This window comes from Choloepus didactylus, chromosome 20 (assembly GCF_015220235.1).
Source record: "Choloepus didactylus isolate mChoDid1 chromosome 20, mChoDid1.pri, whole genome shotgun sequence".
Lineage (NCBI taxonomy): Eukaryota > Metazoa > Chordata > Mammalia > Pilosa > Megalonychidae > Choloepus > Choloepus didactylus.
In genome coordinates, this window is record NC_051326.1 from 20,462,595 (window position 1) to 20,484,705 (window position 22,111).

Genomic DNA, 22,111 nt, shown 5'->3' on the forward strand with positions numbered 1-22,111 from the left:
TGTAATAATGGCTTTGCTATAAAAAGTCTCCTAAATAGCTCAACACTGGAAAGGATGGCTAATAAAAGCACTTTGTGTGCTTATTAAAGAAGAGCAAAATGCTGCAAAATTGAACAATTACCTGCAAATATTTGCCAGCAACTTGTTTCCTAAAGGAATTGGCTCTTTCTCTAGGTGAATATTGACAGCCAAATGTGTAGGGAAGCAGCTGTTCCCCCTCCTTAGGTCGTGATGTTGGTACTCGGAACAGTTGAAGGTAAATCAGAAGAGCACTGAGAAATTGAGTGACTACAGGAGGCAGAATTCATCTAGGACAGGGCCAAGCAGTAATTTAGATTTGTCTCTATAGTAACAAATGACAACTTAGTTCTCCTGTACTTAGTTTATGGATAATTAAATGTTTGCAGGGGGAAGAAATAGCAACACTCACAAAAATGATTCCATCTTCGTGTATGATTCCCCTTTAAAGGAGGAGATAATCTTGGTTTTTTTGATGCCTTCACTAAAGCAAATTTTTAATTTAATTTCTGTGTAACCATTTCTTTGAACCCCAATGGCATGTTGTGTCAGGAGCTCAGGTCCTTCTCAAAGATGTGCTATTCTGGGTTTTTATGGAATCGGAGTATAGTTACGAATTAAGATTACTGAGTCATCAGGCAAAGTTGCTGAGTTGACCGAAATGAGAAACTGCAGTCAAGATCAAGGATCAAGATCACAAAACCAGACGTTACTCAGTAGGGTGGCTGCAGTCACCCCCGGGCCTTCCTACACAATGAAGGCTGGGAGAACCAACGATGATCCCCTTTCCAGGCTGCCTTTCGGTGAAGAACAACGTGCTTCTCTGTTCTGACCCATGAAGCAAAAGAAGACATTTTTTCTGGAGTTGGTTTTTGCTTTCCTGATAAAAATGGCCAAGGTGAGCGGGTATCCCCTTCCCTTATTCCTCCGCTGATGTGGATGCAATGCTTGATGCGGCAACAGCCATCTAGTATGGATGAAGGGAAGAACATGATGACAAAAGGTGATTTCTTAAGATGGGGCAAAGAAGTAAAAAGAGAGTTTAAGCGTGAGGCCCTGACAGTATCACTGAACAGGCAGAGCAAACTGTCAGCCCCCTGCATCAGGACGTTTTATGAGGAGAGAAAAATGAATCCCAGTTTGTCTATGCCACTGTAGGAACATATACTGTTATATGCAGGCACTTGAAATCCTAACCACTAAAAAGAATTAAGCCAAAAGGAACACAGAAAGCAGAGCCAGGAGGGATAAGGAAAATCTAGAGATCATAAATACTGCATTGCCCTTACTGTTTTCTTCTGTTCCTCCAGAATTTTACTTGAAAATTAACAATCACGGGTTTCTTTGTTCCCTTTCAGGAGCCTAATATAAGAGAAGAGAATTATGTAAGCAGAATGCAGGGGCTGAGTCTTGCATGTTTTCTTGGACAGTAGCTTTCTTCTTTTTCTTCCTGTTTTATTTAGAGCAAAGTGGATCATTTATACCTCTTATCAGACCTCAGAATTGACTTTTTTGCTGAATAGCTGGAAGTCTACCAGGGAAAGAAATTGTATGCACATGCATATCAAATACTTCCTGGGGACTACCATGCAAAGTGTAGGGTAAATTGAAAGTACGTAGCCTAAAACCACATATAAAAATGTCAAATATGAGCATCAGAGGAGGTGTACTTCTCCCTTACGCTAGTCCTCTTATGCTGGCAGGAGCTGCTCAGACGAGCGACTGGTTCTGCAAAGGCGGGCTTTCTGTGTTTGTATATTAGTGAATTGTCAATATAAAACAGCAAAATCAAAATGACAAGTGTTCGTATTTTTTCACACTTCAATAAAGGAAACACATTTGATATTTGCATATATGGTCACACTTCGTATTTGCATATAAAGTCTCAAGTCTGTGACTTTAAAACACCCCCTTTCCTACCTCCAGCCAGATCCAGGCTCCCCTGTGGCTGAAATGCTATCTTTGGGTAACCTGCTCTTGAATTCATTATTGCTCTCCTAAGGCTTCTTCTCTTAGGATCCAAAAAGAAGTGGGAGAGAGGAGAAGGGAGGAGAGATCTTATTAACATTTATGGAGTGTCTGCAGTGAACCAGATACTCTCCTAAGAACTCTATTAAACTATATACTGGGTGTAGTGCAGTGGGAAAGATGCGTGTTGTGGTGAGGACTTGGGGGAGGGAACATGGGGTGCAGAGGATGTGAGGCAGGCGGTCTGGGTGGGGGCATATGGGATGGATAGGATATAAGGTGGAGAGTGTGGAGTGGACCATGGGGGTGGGGGATGTAAGGAGATGTTGGTGGCAGGGGGACACTATATCTAGTATCACATTGGGATGAGTAGGTGAGATCTTAGGTCTCTTGGAAAAGAGATATTTGTCAAGCAGCATGGAACCTATTATGGGTTGAATTGAGTTCCCCATAAAAGATATGCTGAAGTCTTATTTCCACGTATATGTGGATGCAACCTTATTTGAGAATTAAGTTGTTACAGACGTAATCAAGTTAAGATGAGGTCATACCAAACTAGGCTGGGTCCTAATCCAATATGAATTATATAAAGAGGAGAAGAGACGCAAATAAGGACACCGGGAGAAGCCCATGTTAAGATGAAGGCAGAGGCTAGAGTGACATATCTACAAGCCAAGGAACATCAGCATTGCCCTCAGCCACCCAAGCCAGGAGAAATGTTGGAACAGATTCTTCCCTGGAGACTTCAGCAGGAGCAGGGCCCTGCCGACAACTTGATTTTGAACTTCTGGCTTCCAGAACTGTAAGAAAATAAATTTTGTTGTTTAAACGCTCCAGTTTCTGTTAGTTTGATACTGTAGCCCTAGGAAACTAATACAGAACTTGAGAGAGAGAGGAACAAAAGGTGAGAAAGGGGAGCGTTGAAAGTGGCAAAATATAGACAAATTTTAGCACTTCCCATTCTACCTGGAGGCAAGGCTTTGTGAATTCCGTGACTAGAATCCAAAGGGCTTTCAACAAACTCTATCTCCAGCACCTTTAAGAAAAACGAACAGATAAAAAAAAACACGCATTGAGGATTTCATCACATCTACTTTGCAGCAACTAACCTATCTCCACTCCCATAGGGCAATCCTGTTGAAGGTATTTAGCAAAGGAAACTATTCACAGCAGACTAGTTTTTGTTCAAGGAGCAATAGTGATGGTGAGTCGAATCAGTATTTACTGTCAATGAGGCTTAAAAAATATCTATACTTAGATTTTACTCTGTGCTGACTTCACACTATTTTTCTCCCCAAAAGTTAGCAGAAGTCATGTCACTAACACCTCACCTCACACAGAAAAGTAAAAGTACAGTGGTCAAAATGGCTGCAGAAGAAAAATAAGAGCATAGAGAATTTGAACAGATGGCCCTACGTCTTCCCTTCTGCCTAATAAAACTCTCTTTCCCAGCACAAACCATCAGAAAAATGAATATAAGGATTCACAGGGTATTAGCCAGGCTTAACCAATCTTAGTTGTTCATTAGAATTCACAAACCCTTTATTACCTCTATGGAGCTTGAAACCTTTTATTTGTTCTTCTGTGACTACCACTTAAAATGGATCAACATGGGAACTGGTATTCTTACTAGAAGGCATTTCTCTATTGGCTAAAAAGGCATCTGCTTTGTTTTCTACAATTCAGAAATGTAATTTACATATCAAGGAAATATTTACTCCCTTTTTCCTCAAGAGAAAACATGAAGCCATGGTTTGGGATCATGGAAGCACTAATAACTCTATAGTGCTGAATATTTTTATTTCTTTCTTTTTGGCAGAGAAAGTATCTTCTTACTTTTAGGAATACAGAAAAATGGAGCCTTGGACGTTTTCTAACATCCCTCTTTTTGCTTATCTGTTTCCTGATTCTTCAGAAGGTTGTGCTCTATGTTATATGTTATACATAGAAAAGAATCATGTAGAACAAATATAATGACTTGAAACATAAAAGTGATTTATGGAGAAGAAATATATTTATAGGAAACCATTCTCTGAGGGTCTTTCTGGAAAGTCTCTGGGAATTTACGAAATTATTTTACTGATGAACCTTATTTTCCGCTGAACCCCATGGCTGTCTCCTTGCAAAAGAAATGGGATTTCTCTTTTAGGCTACAGACATGGAAGTTCTGCACAGCAGTCAATAGAAAATAATGGATATCAATTACACAGCTAGAACTGCTGACTTGATCAGATTTTATAACACTCTTCTCTAGGGGTCGTCTTAATAAATCCACGGAGTATAGCATCATGTGTTTTATGGGAATGTTCCAGTGTTTTATTCTATACATAGAAACAAGTAACTAAAGAGGAACTTGACCACCTTACAGTAACTCATTTTCCTAAAAACATAAAAATTAATGAATAACAGATACAGAATATTAGATCTCTATTAGATCTGGATAGGAGTTGTTATCTTTGTTTGTAGGATTTAAAGGGCACCCTAGATCTTTTTATTTTTATTTTAACTTGATTTTTTAACTCTATGTTTTTCATCCCTGTACTCAAAGGGAAAGTAACCAGGAAAGTTACTTTGGACAAGGCCTTTTCACCTCCTTTCTGGTTTGACTTCTCCGTGAACTTCATTTATCTTGGGCAGGATCCAACTTAGAAAATCTCATCTAATTTTCTATCTGTAAATTGGGGATAATAAATAGCACCTATTACCTAATAAGTTTGTCATAAGGATTAAACGAGATAATACACAGAAAGAATTTATAGCAGTGTCTGGCATATACTGAGCTCTAAAAATATTGGCAGTGGGTCATCAGTCTAAGCCCTGTTTATTCTTTCACACTGCTTCTGATCCATTTAGAGAGAGATCTTAGTAAAAACAACAAAAATCAAAGCATACATTCCTCAATTCTTATGAGAAAAGGCTGCTGTGAGATTCTGAGTACAGGAGACTTTGTTATTTAATTTCTGTTTTATTGAATTTCCGGATTCCTCCTGGAGGCTTCCTCTAATGTTAGTAGGCATCAGAACAATCTGTGAGGTGGAGAGAGTGTTAAAATGCAGGTTGTCAAGTGCTTTCTCAATCTTTAGGAGATTCTTATTCAGTAGGGATGGGACCCAGGAATTTGCATGATTAACAAGCCCCTTGCCCCCATTCTGATGCAGGTGGTGCACTGACCACACTTCAGAGAAGCACAGCCTTACCATGTGGTTTAGGTCCCGAATTCGGCTCATTGAGCTTATCGAACTTCTACTAAATTGATTTTCTCAGTATGTCAATGTATTGGGAACTCTGTAGATTTCAGGTCTTTCAAAGAGATCTAAGAAGTCTCTACCTTGCTTTTGGACCATTCCTAGTTCTGCCTAAATTTTCTGGAGGAATCCCAAGTGGAATACCTAAGCCACCATCTCCGAATCCATGGGTCTTCTTCCAAAATCCTCAAGAGGAGTTGACAGCTCTCCAGGATCTGCCAATCAGAACTTTGCCACCAGCTGGATTAGGGTGCTAGGTGACCCAGGCCTATAGAAAGCACTTGGATGCTGTAATTTGATTTTTTTGGCTCCCACCTCAGGTGTGTAGAAATGATTGCAAAGTGTTAGCCGTATTTTTATGTGGGAACTACAGAAATGAGTCAGAAATTATTCCTTCCCCATCCTCTCCAATATACCTATCTCTCTTAAAGTAGGCTTTAGCTTCTTTATATGATACAAGACTAAAAATAAACATGCTTGGGGTCTCTGGAGTACTAGGGAAAAATGGTGTCTATAAGGTATCATTGAACTTCTGAGGGGAAACTGTACATTTTTTTTTCCCTAGAAAACATAAAGCTGCCTTCTCTCCTCATTCAAAGGAAAGTATAATCAGTTAAAAATCTTTCTTGGAGGTAAGCTGCCTGCTCATAAAATATAAAACATGGCATACAAACCTCCTCTCCATATACACAGTCAATTCCATTAGAATTAAAGGCACTTAGACATTTGCATTACAGGAGCACATCACCATATGTATTTAAACTGCAAGGAGAAAGGGAAGGTCTTTGGAATGTTTTATTTTTGTACATTTTTTATTTATTCATGTTCTTATGATTTCTAAATATAGAGGCACAGCATTTCCTATGTGACATCTTCACCATAGTAAATCTAATTAAACTGCCATTAAAGACTGTGTTTATTCTATTACACCAAGGTGACCGCAGCAGCAAGTAAATGTTAACAATATCTTTCCTTGCTCACTGCCAGGCATTTAGGGAACCAACAATAGTAGTCTTTATAGATATTGATTTTAACAATAATTGTTTTATTTTTTCTTTTTCTATAGGAAGTATTTGTTGATTTGAAAATTAGCAAAGACAATCCCCATTTGGAAAAAAATAATATATTTAGAAGATTATCTATATATGACAGGTTTTGATGGACAGTTAAAATAAATTTGGTTATTTATCTGAGAAGAAACATGTAGCTCCTCATTGTCTTTGGATCAAACGCTCCAGACTTTCTTTCAAAGATGCCCATATCTGGACACCTGCCTTTCCAGGCCTGAGAGCGCTTTGCTGACTTCTCACTATGGCACGCATGATACAGCCACCATGTTTTTGCTCATGCTATTTTCCATGTTTATTTTTTTATCTGAATCCTACCCATCTTGAAGTCTCCATTTGAAATGCAGCTTATGTTGAGCTCAACAGTCGAAAGTGATTTCTCCTTCACCTTAACTCAATCCACAGCTCTTGATGACCCTTACCTCAGATCAGCATGCATCATTTCTCATCATCTGCTCATCTACTTACAAAGAATATTTGCTTGGCCACAAATCTGACAAAGAATAATCAAAGAGATTCAGGAGTTCCTGTACCTATGCTTTCTCCATCACCAGAGTCTGCCTTTTGCTTCTCACTTACCTGGCGTAGAGGCATTGGAGTAGAGGGGGGATGCTCTTAACTCACAGAAACCACATAGTCTAAGGTCCTTCAGGCTGGGTTTTTTTCAGCATCATGGCCCCCTCATCTGCACATTCTCAGTTATTTTTATACCTTCATTGTCACTTCTATTTTATTGTTATATTGGTGCCCTTCCTATACTACTCTGCTCTAGGCAAGCAGGCTCTCCGCACCTCTATGCCCCATGCCCACACCAGCAAGCAAACGCACGCTACGCAGCACGCCCTCTCGACAGTCTCTGCTCTCTCATATCTCATGCCCACACTGGCAGCTCCAAACCTTTGAGGACCCAGGACACGCCAGGCTCTATGGCTCATCGGGGGGCCGCTGCCAGTTTTGTTCCCAACTCCAGTTCTCCTTTGAGTTGCACTGCTTTTCCTTGCCCCAGCTATTGAGGCATTGCTGTTGGTTCAGATCCACTCCCCTTGGATACTAATTGCTGCTCTAGACAGAGGTGTGTGTCATCTTCACCCTTCCCTTCTCTTCTTTGGTCAGTTTCTTCTCTTATCTATCTGTGATAGTTCGGTTTATATATCAAGTAGGCTAGGTTATGGTGTCTAGTTGTTTGGTCAAGCAAGTACTGGCCTGATTGTTACTGTGAGGTTATCTTGTGGATTCAAATAATGTTAGCTGATTGCATCTATGGATGATTATATTTGTAATCAACAAAGGAGATTGCCTTCAGCAATGGAAGAAACCTCATCTAATCAGCTGAAGGACTTTAAGGGAGACCCTATGGTTTCAGTAGGTGGAAAGAAGAATTTCCATCTCTGTTTTAGCCAGCCTGCTTCTCCTGGGGAATTCATTGAAACCTTCTTTGGGATTCCCAGCTTGTGGCCTGCCCTATGGAATTCGGACTTGCCAATCTCTAATTCCTGTAATAAATCCTGTCAGTTCTGTTTCCTTGGAGAAAACTAATATACCCTACTCCACAGCTGGATTTCTTTCTACCTGGATTTGTAGATCCACAAATGTGGCCCCAGAGGTGGATGCCCACTTTTGGCAGGAAGGGGGTTGGATGGACAAGCATATCTATCTCACTAACTAGATCCCTCGCTTTGTTCTAAGTTCCTGTGCTTAGGGGACCCTCAGCAAATGTTAGTTGTTGTTAATAATTTCAAGGGTCTCTTCAAACCCTCATAGCAGTTAGAGCTCCTATTCATCCAGTTTTTATTAGGCTGCCAAGGTCTATACTTGAATGATCTTATTAAATACTTTTTACTATGTGGCAGGTATTCTTATTTTCTACTTTATATGTGAAGAAACAGAGATTCAGGGACATTAAGTAACTTGCCCCAGGTTATTCAGTTAATAAGTATCAGAAAAAGGATTCAAACCCAGGTCTTCTGACTCTATAATATGTATGCCACTTCTACTATGACAGTCTCATTCCCCAGAGAAAAGCGAAGTCACTAAGAAGGTTTATATTTTAACTCTCGGTTTATGAGGTCAGTAGTTGAACTTCTATGGATAGTGCTGCGCAGAGGTTACCTGGTTATCTGCACATTTTGGCCAAAAATGTTGAAAGATACAAAAGGACACAGGCATGTTATTGTTTATCAGCCCATTTAATTATTTTATAATTACCTTGTATTTTGGAAAACTTACGCCAGACTGAGAGATTTTCTTCTTTGAATCCCAGAGTTGTGTTTTTATCCATTGATCTGGCTTTTGACCCAAATATATGGCATATACCACCCCCTCAAACAGTTAAATGGAAATATATCTCTCCTAAGTAGGTAATTTGTCAGCTGAAGGTTAATGACAGCAAAATGCTAATGACCAAATTAAATGTATCATATTTTTAAATCACACTCCCTGAAGAAGTATTACAGTATAATTATACTCTATGAAACCTGCATCATCTACTAAATCAAAGTCAGGGAAACTTTCCCTCTTAGCAGCAACATGTTTGTCTTCTATCTTTCTCTATTTGATTTCACAAGTTTCATAAATCATTTAGCAGCTGCAATTGTTGTCAAACTGTTTGGTTTTCAATGTAAATATTTGTAACTATTGTTTTATTTTCTAAAGCAAAGAGGAAGAACTGTGCTGAAAACAGCAACTAGAACTACCAATGCTTTCACCTTAGCCGCAGCTAAGCCGCTCTTGAGGCACCAGGATGCTTTCGGGAGCCTTCCCTAAGTTTTTCCTTGAGATTACATGGACCTCTCCAGGGGGCACATCCCAGCTCAAAAGCTGGGGTCTCAATTTGGGTTCAAGAATTCCTAAGACAGTGAGTGTCGAAAGTGAATGGGCTTAGTCTAGACTTGGCTTGGCCTTTGATGTGTGATCCTCATTCCAAATGAGAAGCCAAATACAGTTTTTCAAGGCATTTGCATTTCTGAGAGTTTCAAGGACTGTGAGAAGTATTAATCATTCCATATTTTTTTATAAGGGAACATAAATCATATGGGTAGACACTTAAAAAACCAAACAGGTTCATACTAGAATTTCTTTTCCATTATCCTTCTAATACTTCTTCCAGCTGGAATATTTGTCTGAGATTGCCCTTGCGAGTCAGGAAGACTTGTGACAATGCAAAACAGTCAAGGGTTATCAGTATCAGGGCACTTGCTGTCTTCTTATGAATGAACACATTAAGAAGGATTAATTCATCAGATTTGTTAGAAAAGCTTTTTTTTTTTCAAAAGAAATTTCAGGTGGCATACCATGAAAGTGTACAAATTGCAATTATCATAAAAAAATAAAAGCTATACATGGGGAGGGAAACATAGATCTATGTAGGCTAGTAGAAGTAACTGTATTTGAGCATTAAATATTATTTTAAGCTTCCAGAAGGCTCAGGAGAATTGCAATGCCATGCCCAGCTTTCATTGCTTCTTATTTAATTATCATAATTATTCTATGAATACATATGAGTGTTCTTTCTACTCACTAAAAAAAAAAAAAAAAAAAACACTCTGAAGCTTAAAAGATATAAGTAAACTGCCTAGGGTTTTGGTCTAAAGGATCTTCTCTTTCAATACATGTTTAGGCAAAAAGGAAAACACTTGATATCTTATGGTTTGATAAAAGAAATCATACTAATTTGGAAGTAGAGAAACACTTTCTCTCTAAAATATCTAAAATTAATTGTTCATTTATTTCCTTAGTTTAGTATCATGCCTAATAGCAATGACTTGGAATCAGACTATCTGCATTCAACTTCTTATTTCACTTGCCAACTCTGTGACCCTGAGCAGCCCCCATTTCCTCTTTGTGCCCCAGTTTCCTCATTTGTAAAATATGGGGAATAGTAATCACTATAAAATTGGTATGAGAGATAAAGTAGGTAATATTAGTATATGTAAACTCTTTAGTATCAAGCCCAAAACATAGTGAGTGCTCTATAAATGTCAGCTGACATTACTACAAAACAAAGATAAGAATGACATTTTCAACATAAGGATAATAGAAAGCAGAAGTTTTTTTTTAAAAATGTACATTCTGTTAGGTACTCCATCCTCTGGGGCTGGAACCAAAGTGTGGGGCAGAACCTGGAGTGACACTTGAGGTGTCCTGTTATGTGTCAGGGAGTTCTGAGCCAGGAAGAGGTGATTTCCTGAGGGACAGTCTCATACAGGGCCCTACCAGGAAGGAGCAAACTGAGAAAAGGTAGAAGTTGGAAATTGACCAATAGGAAAAGGAGAAAGGAAGGGCTGCTGCAGGCCAGAGTGCAGGGATCCTGATAAGGAGCAGAGAGAGTAGACATAACAGCAAACTGAAGTTCAGTGGACAGCTGCTCAGGCCTTAGCTCAAGCCAAACCAGTCCTCTTATTTGTACTTCAGTTCAAACGTACAGATTAGGGGCAGGGTTTGTGTCATTTAAGGGGCAGAATTCTCTTGAACAGATATATTTCTTAGGCCAACCCTTGAAAACAGTCAAGGGCATAACATTAAAACATTGCACAGTGAAAGCATTTCTACCAGAATCTGAGTTGACATTGTCCACGCATATAGCTTTTTCATGTGGAAAGAACACCGAATTTAGAGTTACGGGACTATGATGCATTCCCAGCTCTTCTGCTTACTAGCTGCAGGATCCTGGGCAAATCACTTTTCTGAACCTCAGTTTTCTCATCCAGAGAATAAAATCAAATATTGCTATTTGGTAGAAACTTTTGGTTTCAAGGTACCAGTTTATTTTCCCAGGGTAGTGGGATGCAGGATGAGAAATTTATTATAAGATAAAAGGTATGCAGCTGGGCCTCTCAGAAGAAACCACAGGGAAAACCATAAAATGAAGCAGAACAAACAAATGAGCAAGCAAAGCTAGGATATTTTCTTTTTGGTCCATGTCTCCGCTTTTATCTTTGTATGTGCTTTATTATTCGTTCTCTGAATACGTGTTTTCTTTGCTACTTAGTCTTCATGACAGAGGCTTGCCATGGAAGAGCTTCTGAGTTTTTATGCCCAATCCATTCAAAAGTCCAGTCTGGAAAGGATCTAGAATCATGGCCCTAATTCCCGATTCCCTAGGCAGGCTAGATTGATTGGTCAAGCCTGTCCTGGGGGCTTCTGGTCCAATCGAGTATGGCCAGGGAGATGGGGGCACATTGCTTGAACATGGTTGCCATAGGCCCATGTCTGTGGATGAGGCAATTCCTAGAGCACAGGGGTCAGAGTTTGGCTCTCTGGTTGCCTTGGTTGATGACCTTGATGAGTCACTTAGCCCTTTGAGGCTTAGGAAAGCAAAAATCTCCTCCCTAGAAAATTAGCAACCACACAATTAAAGGCAATTTTTCACGCAATTTTATGAAGATGTAGCACTCAGACTGACCGTGAAGGGATACCTGAGACCTGATGCCCACATATAAACATTCAGTCCTTATTCTCTCTCCTTTGTCTCAGTCCACACACTACTAGGGCTGCAAGTTCCCCTTTGGTGATTCTCTTTTACCCTTCTAGGCAGTATGTTGCCCCTTAACTAACAACTAACTATGGTGTATGTTATGAAGGAAGCACACAGAGTGAACTCCAGCAGAAGGCCCCAAGGTGAAAGGATGGGGGAGAGAAACATGTTTTGATGTGGAGAAGAGAGAGAAGGTGAAGACAGCAGATTCAAGATGCAACTATGCCAGAAGGGCCTCTGGTTTGAATGTGTGTATTTGTGTGCAGGTATAAAGACAACTGGGTATAGATGTTGGAGAGGAGAGATGCTAAAATACAAGCTCTGTCTAATACAAATCTTGGTGGAAAATGCTGCACGTAGAGAAAAACAATGCTTATAATTCTTCTTTTCCCAACTTCCAGTCATTTGCAAGGCAATTGGGGTAATTATTAAAATAATAACACTACCCAGATAAAGGTTCGGCAAAAGCTGTTGAAACAACCACATTTAGATTCTTTTTCTTACACTAAAAATCCTTTTATACTAAAAAAAAAAAAGTTTTTAATAACTGGGTTGATTCCTCTACTGAAGACAGATTTGGTCTTTAATTTAAACAAATCAACTCAGCACTAGGATTTTCTTCTCCCTGGATGTAGTCATAATACTGGATTTTCAATTCTGGCATTATAGAATCTGGAAGGTTTCCATCCCACTGCACTGAATAACAGTTGCTGATAAAAGGTTAAGAAGCTTGAGCCATTCCTGCCTGATTATTTTTGAAAAGACCCCTTGAGGAGAGTCTTGTCCATCAGTCACAGAAAACACAATCAGGGCTGACCTCATCAGGGACCAGGGACCAGCTGGGATAGAGAACCCCTTATTCAAATTCCTGCTCCAAACCTATCCCTTTGCTGCCACAACATTTCATTCCAAGAAATAAATCCTTCCTAATAAGGATCTGGCCCTGCCAGAAGGTCCGCAGATCTTTAGAGGCGAGGTCCTTAGCCTTGAAGCGGCCTTGTTACTTCTTTAAAAGATGTTTGCAAAACTAAGCCAATGACCGTCTTTGCCAAAGGCTTCAGAGACAGAGAAATTCTCCAGCATCAACGTCAGGTGAATGAATGAACCAATTCTGAGGCTGTAGCTATAGCCACACTCAGAGAGCAAAGAACCTTACTTAGCATGTGTGGTGGAGTTGGTGCTATGCCTATCTCCACCGCACTTTTGCCTCTGGAGTGGGAAGGATCGCGGCTGGGGACATCACGTGCTCAGGTCTGATGGGTGGGAAAGTGGAATGCCCAGTCTCTGAGATTTGATTAATCTCCTCACTGAGCTTCTATTTCTTTGCTTTCTCAAGACAAGGAATACTATTTACTACTGACACTTTATATACTGATGAACCATTTACAATTTGTCTCCATTACTTCCATATCCCTGTAATACAACTCATTTCCCCAAAGGAAACATAGGCTGAAGTGTCTGGGCATATGAAGGAACAAGGTAAAAAACACGTTCTATGGGAAAGCCAAGCTGGGTACTGTTCAGGCAGCACCCAGGCACCAGGAAAACTTGTATTTATTCCAGATGGTTCAAGGCTCCAGGGACACATTTTTGGTCTCTGCCTCTTGTGAAGTTCTCCTGTATTTTCACTGTTAACGACTCAAAGGGGGGTAAGGGGTGATGTGGGTTGGCAAAAAACATGATGATAAATCCTGCCTATGTACCTTTTCTGGAAAGAGCGGGCAGCTGTCTTCTGCTTCATATTCCAGGCATGCCCGGCACCTGTTTTTATCTTCATTTCCCAGTTCCCCGGTGGGGAGGAGTTGGCAAATGCACAGTTCCAAAACACCTTAATGAGAAGAATGCTATTGTGAGGTACTCATTATGGTGAACATCTGTGAACTGTAGAGTTTAATTGAGCTACAGCTAATGTTTATTGTGTGTGGAAAGACTAGAGGATTAATGGTTGTTTGATTGTCTTGAGATGGTTTCCTATTATCTTTTCCTTTCTTTGGTGATGTTTTGGCAGAACTTACAGAAAGGACCTGAGAGCCCAAGAGCAGGCATCTAAATCACCTAGAATCTTTGGATTTGCAAAAAAAAGCGGCACAGGGAAGTTTATCTAACAGCCTTCCTCAAGTATGTATAGTATAAAAACTAAGAGCAGAGTTAATCAGTAAGGAATAAAATAGCAGAACTTCTACCACTTCCCAGCAAAGGTAGATTTTACTAGAGAATTCATTGCAATTTCCTGAGTGATATCATTTTGCAATCTCACTTCCAAATGTACTTATCAGAAATAAAATGATAATTCAGGAATTGGGCTGGAGAAGTTAAAGTACGTGAAGGATCCTTTGGATCAAACAAAAAGGCTGAGATATTTTTGATTTTATTTTTTTCAGGCAGATATGTAAATAAATCTTAATTTCTTTTCCTGGACAAAGCTGAGTAAAAGTAAGCAGTTTCCATCATCTTGACTTCCCTAGACTGGCAGTCCTGTGGGTTTTCAGAATGCCCTTCCCTGTAGCCCTCTGTCCTTGACAAATCTCTCAAGGCTTAAAGCCACAGAACGGGCTTTTTGTTTCAGTGGGATGTAAATCTGGAGCCCAGAAAAACAATTTTACGGTTGCTTTTCAGAAAAAGCATTCCATGTGTCTGGGATCTTGACTTCATTTTCTTAAGAAATTTGGGAATATGCTGGTTTGGATGTATTATATACTCCAAAACGCCATTATCTTTTATGCAATCTTGTGTGGGTAGATGTATTAATGTTGATTAGATTATAATTCTTTGATTGAGTATTTCCATGGAGATGCGACCCACCCAACTGTAGGTGATAACTCTGATTGGATAATTTCCATGGGGGTGTGGTCCCGCCTATTCAGTGTGGGCCTTGATTAGTTTACTAGAGCACTATATAAGCTCAGACAGAAGGCCGTTGAAAGCAAACTTTTGCTCCAGAGGAGCTAAGGGAGGATAAAAGCCCCAAGAGCAAATGAAAGTGACATTTTGAAGAGGAGCTGCGGCCTAGAGGGGAACATCCTGGGAGAAAGCCATTTTGAAACCAGAACTCTGGAGGAGATGCCAGCCATGTGACTTCCCAGCTAACAGAGGTTTTCCGGACACCATTGGCCATCCTCCAGTGAAGGTACCCAATTGTTGATGTGTTTCCATGGACACTTTATGGCCTTAAGACTGTAACTGTGTAACCAAATAAACCCCCTTTTATAAAAGCTAATCCATTTCTGGTATTTTGCAAAAAAGCAGCATTAACAAACCAGAACAGGGAGCAGGTAAATGTTTCCATTCTAGACCCCAGGCTCTTTCATGCTATAGATGTGTGCTCACACTGCAGAGGAATTTCAGCATTCTTGCTTGTTACTTTTCAGAGAGCTACCTTTTGAAAGGACTCCATGGAAAACATGCATCAGCTTTTTCTTCCTGCCTGGTGAAAAATAATACCCTGCAAGGAGGATGCCAAGGTAAACAAATCTGCATAGGGCCTAAAGGTCTAATTAATGTAGGTTTCCTTCTCTCATAAATAATCCCAAGCAGTAGATCTCCAGCCGCATCAGTTGCTGCAACCCGTAGCACAGGAGCCATTTGCACAGAAGGAGCACTGATCTCTGAGAGGCCAGAGAATGCCGTTATATGCCACCTCAGTCTGAGGACAGCAAAACGAAAACAAACCCAAACAATGGAACAACAACAAAATAGAAGATGAGAAAAGCCTTTGGGATCAAGTTCCTTTGGTCTAAGTATACATTTTCCCCCTTTATTATTCTAGCTAGCAGTTTTCTTCGAGAAATCTAAAAGAAAAGGAAACCAGTGCTGAAAAACACATGTGTGATTGGAATTAGCCGTTATCTTCAGGATACCACCTGATTACACATGGGATAATGAATTAAATGAAGTAGAAACCATGGCCTGAACTGGAAATGTGCTTTCTGCCTAATGTAATTAATCTCGATTGAAACAGCTAAGCCATTTAATTTGTGTTGCATGAATGATGAAATGAAAGGGGCAAGTATGAATTAATTTTTTAACCAACAAAGAAGATGCAACTCCAGGCTTAAAAATTGATTATTGGCATTTTCTTTACAACTGTTCAGATCTATGTTTGTAAGTTACCATTCATTTTTTCTCATTGGTTGGTCCAAATATTTATTTTGCTTTTTAGCCGTTTCTAGTATATCCAGAATTTGGGGTACTCTACATTACAGGGACATTTTTGTATTTTGACCCAAAGGGTATGTGTATAGCCCAGATAGCTGCCAGCTGAATAGCCCTTCCATACAAAGTATTTAGCCTCTTCCTTTCAAGATTTTCTTCCTTGGAACACTTGGAGGGGGATGGTAGGATTATCTTATAGCTATTCTCATGTTGTTCTATGCATCTGAGACCACCATGTACCTTTCAAAAATGCTAGTTTGGCTATACTGGCCTCAGACAAAGGACCTCAGTCAACTCGTTGCTCATTCAAAGCATGAAAATGAAATCCTATCCCCCAAATTCCTTTAGCAGTTAACACAGTTTTACTAAAGACCCAGTAAGAGCACATGACATTATAAATAAAAGAAAAGCTCAGCCTAAATAGCATAGAGTCTGACCACCATGCTCTTCTCCTGGATCCTCCACTGGCTTCCTCTCTCCCCCACCTGCTGCCATGTTGCAGGGACTGGATTCATATTACCCTGTGTCCAAATATTTGGGCAGGGGTGAGAGGGTGAGGGCTCCAATAATGTCTCTTAGAAACAAATAAGAACTTTCTGGGACGGTCCAATCTAAATACACATATAGAAATTTTGAAAAATGGTTATCAAAAAGAGCACTGCTTTTTGGTAATATATAATAGTATATCACTTTAGTAGAAATATGCCCCTTTAGATAACTTTGTTTCTCTTAACCATCCATCTCTTTCCTCATCTTTTCCTCCCCATCATCACTGGCACAAAGACTCACTCACTGCTGAACTGGCAAACAGGACAGAGTTCTGACTATCATGGTCTAGAAAAATATGTTCTTAAGATGGAAACAATAGTAGCCGGAGGCAAGAAGAGCCAGGGAAAAGCGGATTTGGTGATTTATATGCACAAGTAAAAGTGCTGTCAGTTATAGTTCAGTGGCACAAGTTATTGAGCTCTTCTAGACAAATAGTTGAAGTTATAGTCTGTGAGCATTAGTCAGGATTCTGCCTTCCAGCCCTAAAAATTCTGTCAGCGTAATGGGTGAGGAAAAGGGCAAGGTGATCACACAGCTGACCCTGGACCAGAGTGGCAGGTTAGTGTTCCCAGGGTCCACAGATTTCCCTCACCCCCCTTCAATGCTTCCTCTTCTTCATGAACAGCTTCTTTCAAGGATGGGAAGTCACATGGGCACCCTCTGCTCCACCTTCCCTTTCCAGTAGCCTTCTCAGCGTCTGGTTACCTGTTCTAGTTTGCTAATGCTGCGGAATGCAAAACACCAGAGATGGATAGGCTTTTATAAAAAGGGGGTTTATCTGGCTACACAGTTACAGTCTTAAGGCCATAAAGTGTCCAAGGTAACACATTAGTAATCAGGTACCTTCACTGGTGGATGGCCGATGGCATCCGGAAAACCTCTGTTAGCTGGGAAGGCATGTGGCTGGCGTCTGCTCCAAAGTTCTGGTTTCAAAATGGCTTTCTCCCAGGATGTTCCTCTCTAGCAAGCTTGCTCCTCTTCAAAATGTCACTCACAACTGCACTGAGTTCCTTCTCTTTGAGTCAGCTCATTTATATGGCTCCACTGATCAAGGCCCACCCTGAATGGGTGGGACCATGCCTCCATGGGAATATCTCATCAGAGTCATCACCCACAGCTGGGTGGGGCACAGTCCAAGCAAATCTAATCAGCACCAAAACGTCTGCCTCACAAGACTACATTAAAGATAGTGGCATTTGGGGGACACAATACATTCAAACCGGCACAGCACCCATCTTACCTAGGAAGCTGAAGTGCCCTAATGTTCTTCCTAGATTGCTGCAGAGATCCACAGTGACTCCTCAACTGAGTCCATAGCCTCATCAATTATCCTTGCTTAGTACCCTTTCTTTCAATCAGCTACCGGAAATCTAGTCTGGATTTGGTCTGGAGGCTTCACTTCCAGGATGGCTCAGTCACAGGAGGCCTCAGTTCCTCGCCGTTTGGAACTCTTCATAGGAAGGCTTGAGTGTCCTCATGACAACTGCCTTCCCGTGGAGCGAGTGATCCCAGAATGAGGAAGTCTGAGCTGCAGAGCCTTCTGTGATCTAGTCTCAGAAGTCACCAACCACCTTATTCCTTACACAGGTCAGTCCTAGCCAATGCAGATTTTAGAAGGGCAACATGTGTATATACTATATATTTCCTACCCACCCCTCAAAGGATCTGGGGGCAACACTCATATTCAAATCCATTAAAATTTCTTCTGTAAAACATAGGAATATTCTCATTAGTTCATTTTTTTTTTTTTTAACCTAAGGAATTTGCCATAAATTCAATTTTCCAGAACTCTTTGGATCTGGGGATTGTAGAGAAGGTATTGTGGGTCTGTAAAATTCATATTTCTTTTTCTTTTACTTATATGTAGGTCTACAGCTGAGTTACCAAAACACTTATTTTAATCCAAGACACTGAGACAAATGCAGTCTAATTCCAAAGTAGAGTATACTATAAAGTTTGATATAAAATAGTTTTATTACATAGATACAAAAATAATTTTAATGTATCACATTGAAGTAATAAATCTTAAATATTTTATTCAGCATTATAAAAACATTCCCTATTTAAAATTATTTAATTATGAAAAATGTCCTTGGAAAAATTAGAACTCTTTGTCTTGAAATTTTCTGGGCTTAGTTGCTGTCCCAGGAGGTACACTGTGAACTATGTCTATTCAAAGTGAAAACAAAGAAAATATACACTAGCTTGGCAGCAAGGAATGCTGCTTATCTCATTTACAATTAGGAGTGATTCAGGGGGATGGAGCACTAATGTGAAACACTACTGAGGAGCTTGTTTGTCAAGCAGCAGGCTGCAGTGGCATGACTATGTGCCTAGGAGCCAGATAGGTGGGGATTTGAATCCTTACTTTTGTTTGGCCTCAGACAAGTGACTTAAACTCAAGCCTCAACTATAGACAGGAGATGATACCTTTCTTGCAGGTTAATTAGATGGACCAGAAGGAACTTTAGTAATGTGCTTACCATAGGTCCCCGCACCTGCAGGGGCTGGCACTGTCAGGGGCCAAAATAAATTAGCTTTTATTGTTACGTAGGTAATGCCATAACTCTGAAAAGCTGGGTATAAATTAAGTTTCTAGATATTGAGTCACATTTAAAATACACTTAGAAAGTTGCCTAATAAAACCCTTTGTTGACTGCTAAAGGAGAACAGTATTTCTTAAGGAAACTATGCCCTTCGCATTACCAATAGGTTAGTTTAGATAAATATTAGGTTGGCCTTGAGTGGAGTTCAACACACCCATGCAATGGTAGCTGTGGTTCTCATGAAAAGAGAGGGAAAAGGAAAGTTTCCCTGGCCTCTTACTCTGTCCCTTGGAATTCAATTATAGATAAAGGAGCAGCTGGGCCAATGCCAGAGACGATAAACATGATTTTTTTCCTTAAATACAAGTGCAGTGTCTACAAGTTTAGATGTCTAGCACAGGATTTTGACGTTATGTGATACAACTTCTGTTGTGTTAATGAATCTCATTCATATGCTGATAAGACTTCTGTTGCCAGTGGCAGAGGGATGCTTTTAAACTAATATAAAGGGCAGCTCTAAGTTTTAATTTATTACAACCTGATCAGTCCAATGAATGTGCTATTGTCATCATGAATTTAACTATGGTTACATTGCTTGAGTAGATAATTAGAAAGCAAACCATCACTCTTACCTTGAATACAATATGTATTTTGGTTTTAGCTGTATTTATTCTAATAGGTCAAAATAGTAAACTAAACTTCCATGCAGTTCTCATCAAGGTACATGAGGTAATATTTTGTTACAGCGACAAAAGACCTTGAAGATTATCTCTTTTACCTATGAGGAAACTGTTTCAAAGAAATAAAGAGATTTCTGGAAGATCAGACAGCTACTGGGAAGCAAAGCTGGAGCTGGAATCCATGTCTCCTGATTCTGGTCGAATTCCTTCACCTCTATATTTTACATCAACACCAATGTAACATTCCAATGGGAGAGCTAGGGTTTCTTTTTCTCATCCGGTCACATTCTGCCAACTTTCTACAGAGCACAAATTATCTGCTGAGCAATCACAGCATTTGTTGAACGGCTTTCAGATAGCGACCTGTCCCTGTCTTTTTAGGACCCCTCGGCCAATTCCATATCATCTCCTGCAAAGACTATTACCACGAATTCATCTCCCTACTTCTGTTTTCTCTCCACCCCATCCCAACCTGAAAAACCCTCATGGTAAACTCCACTCCCTTCCATTCCAAGAAACTGCCCTTGGTGAGGCACTGTTCTAAGTGATGGGCATGCTGTAAAGATAAAGAAACCAAGTCCTACATTCTTCTCACAGAACTCTGAGAGCTCATGACATTCCGTTGCACAAAATATTCTGACTTCTGTTGCTTGCTTCATGGAGCCTTCTCTTAATAGAGCATCCCAGGTCATTCTCGCCTTCTTTTGCACTTTTTCTCACTGGGAGTGCTGATTAAAACAAAAACAAAACAAAACAACAACAACAATAACAACCAAACAGATTTCTGGACTCTGCTTGAAACTACTGAAATCAGAATCTCTGTGTTAAAAATCTGCATTTTAAACAACACTCTAAGTGATTCTTAAGCACCTCAAAGATAGAAACTCACAGTCCTATAAAAATCCATGTGAGTTCCAATCACTGGGAGCTTACCATATGGCCTCACTTTACTATTTGTGTTTTATAATTGAAGAATGTATACTACTGACTTCTTGATAGTGGTTCTAATTTCACACTTTCCTATATGCCCCACAGAACCTAGCACTGTTTACTGAATAAATTAGCTTTCATTGCATTATGGGCCCCATAATTAAATGTTATTCATTCCTGATAAACATTTCCACAGGAAAGAAGCACAACATTTAATTTTATTTTCTGCATAAAAGTCTACTTTGCAAAATTGTCAACTAGACTGAAAGGCTGGTGAGGGCACTAAAGAGACTATTTTAGTTGTTACCTCCCGATGTGCATTCCACCTTCTCTTCCTACCCACCCTAGATCATTGGGCTTCTCCCCTCACTGCCTCAGCCCACGGGCTTTATCTTTAGTTCACTGTACCCCAGCTCTAGCATAGGATGTGTAGCTCAGGTCTAAACTACTCAGCATAATCCCATCTGTTGACCACAGCATGTTCAGAGATGGTTGTGACTCCGTTAGGGCCAGTGAATCACAAAGAGAGATGGGCTGGGAGCTTCTGGAACATGGAAGCTTCTGCATATGGGAGAGGAAGCACATAACCAAGGTAGGTATCTTGCAACCATGACAGCAACCAGCCGAATCAGATGGCAGACACAGTGGAAAGTAGAGCAGAGATGGAGAGAAACAGGGCCCCTAATGACCTCAATGAGTGGATGAATCAAGCCAGCCTTGAAGCCAACTTTGCCTTTGGTTTTCCTAGTTTTGTGAGGCAATAAATCTTTTTATTATTTACATCACTTTGAGCTGGATGTTCCATTACATGTGATCCAAAGTATGCTGAGTGACACAAGTAAGGACCATGTTTATCTTTTTCACTGCTGTATCGTCAAAGCCAAGCACAGTACATGATGCACAGTAAGCATTAAATATTTTTGATGAATAAATGAACTTCAGTTGTGCATTCTTATTTTCCCAGTGGAGTAAATGATTAAAATACATTCAGAAAGTATCATGGTTTGTTAAAGAGGATGGCTCATAGTGTCGGATTAACAAAGCTACACACTCATGTAATTCCACACCATATTCTAAATGCTGGGTTAGTTTCTCGGTATATAGAGATTCTAATAGGGATGGTGAAAGGAATTCGTGTTTGCCGACCACCTGAAATTGTCCAGGAACTGTGCCAGCTGCATTCATGTAAATTTTCTCAACTAACCCTCACTTAAACCTTATAAGGCATATATTATTATCTTTTAAAAAACAAACAAACAAACAAATTATCTCAGGATGATTACATGATTAGCCCAAAGTCACATAAATAACATGTAGGAAATTGATATTCAAACTCAGTTTCATGTCCTTTCTCCTACTATCACAGCCTTGTCAACCCTCATGGAGGCCTGGAGGAAGAGCCAGTAATGCCAAAGAAGTAGGAAGCAACTGTTTGTCCTCTGCAGAAGGATCTCAGTAAGTAATTCATTGTTCCAAGGTCATT

The 22,111-nt window shown here is 40.0% G+C and overlaps 1 long non-coding RNA gene across 1 annotated transcript; it reads right to left on the minus strand.

The window, feature by feature from the left end:
- Positions 1 to 1,332: 1,332 nt before the first annotated feature.
- On the minus strand, positions 1,333 to 13,507 carry LOC119516265. Its single transcript, XR_005213263.1, has 3 exons — positions 13,475 to 13,507; positions 2,953 to 3,022; positions 1,333 to 1,380 (listed from the first exon to the last, which is right to left on the minus strand). It is a non-coding gene; the product is annotated as an uncharacterized LOC119516265 (long non-coding RNA).
- Positions 13,508 to 22,111: the final 8,604 nt, after the last annotated feature.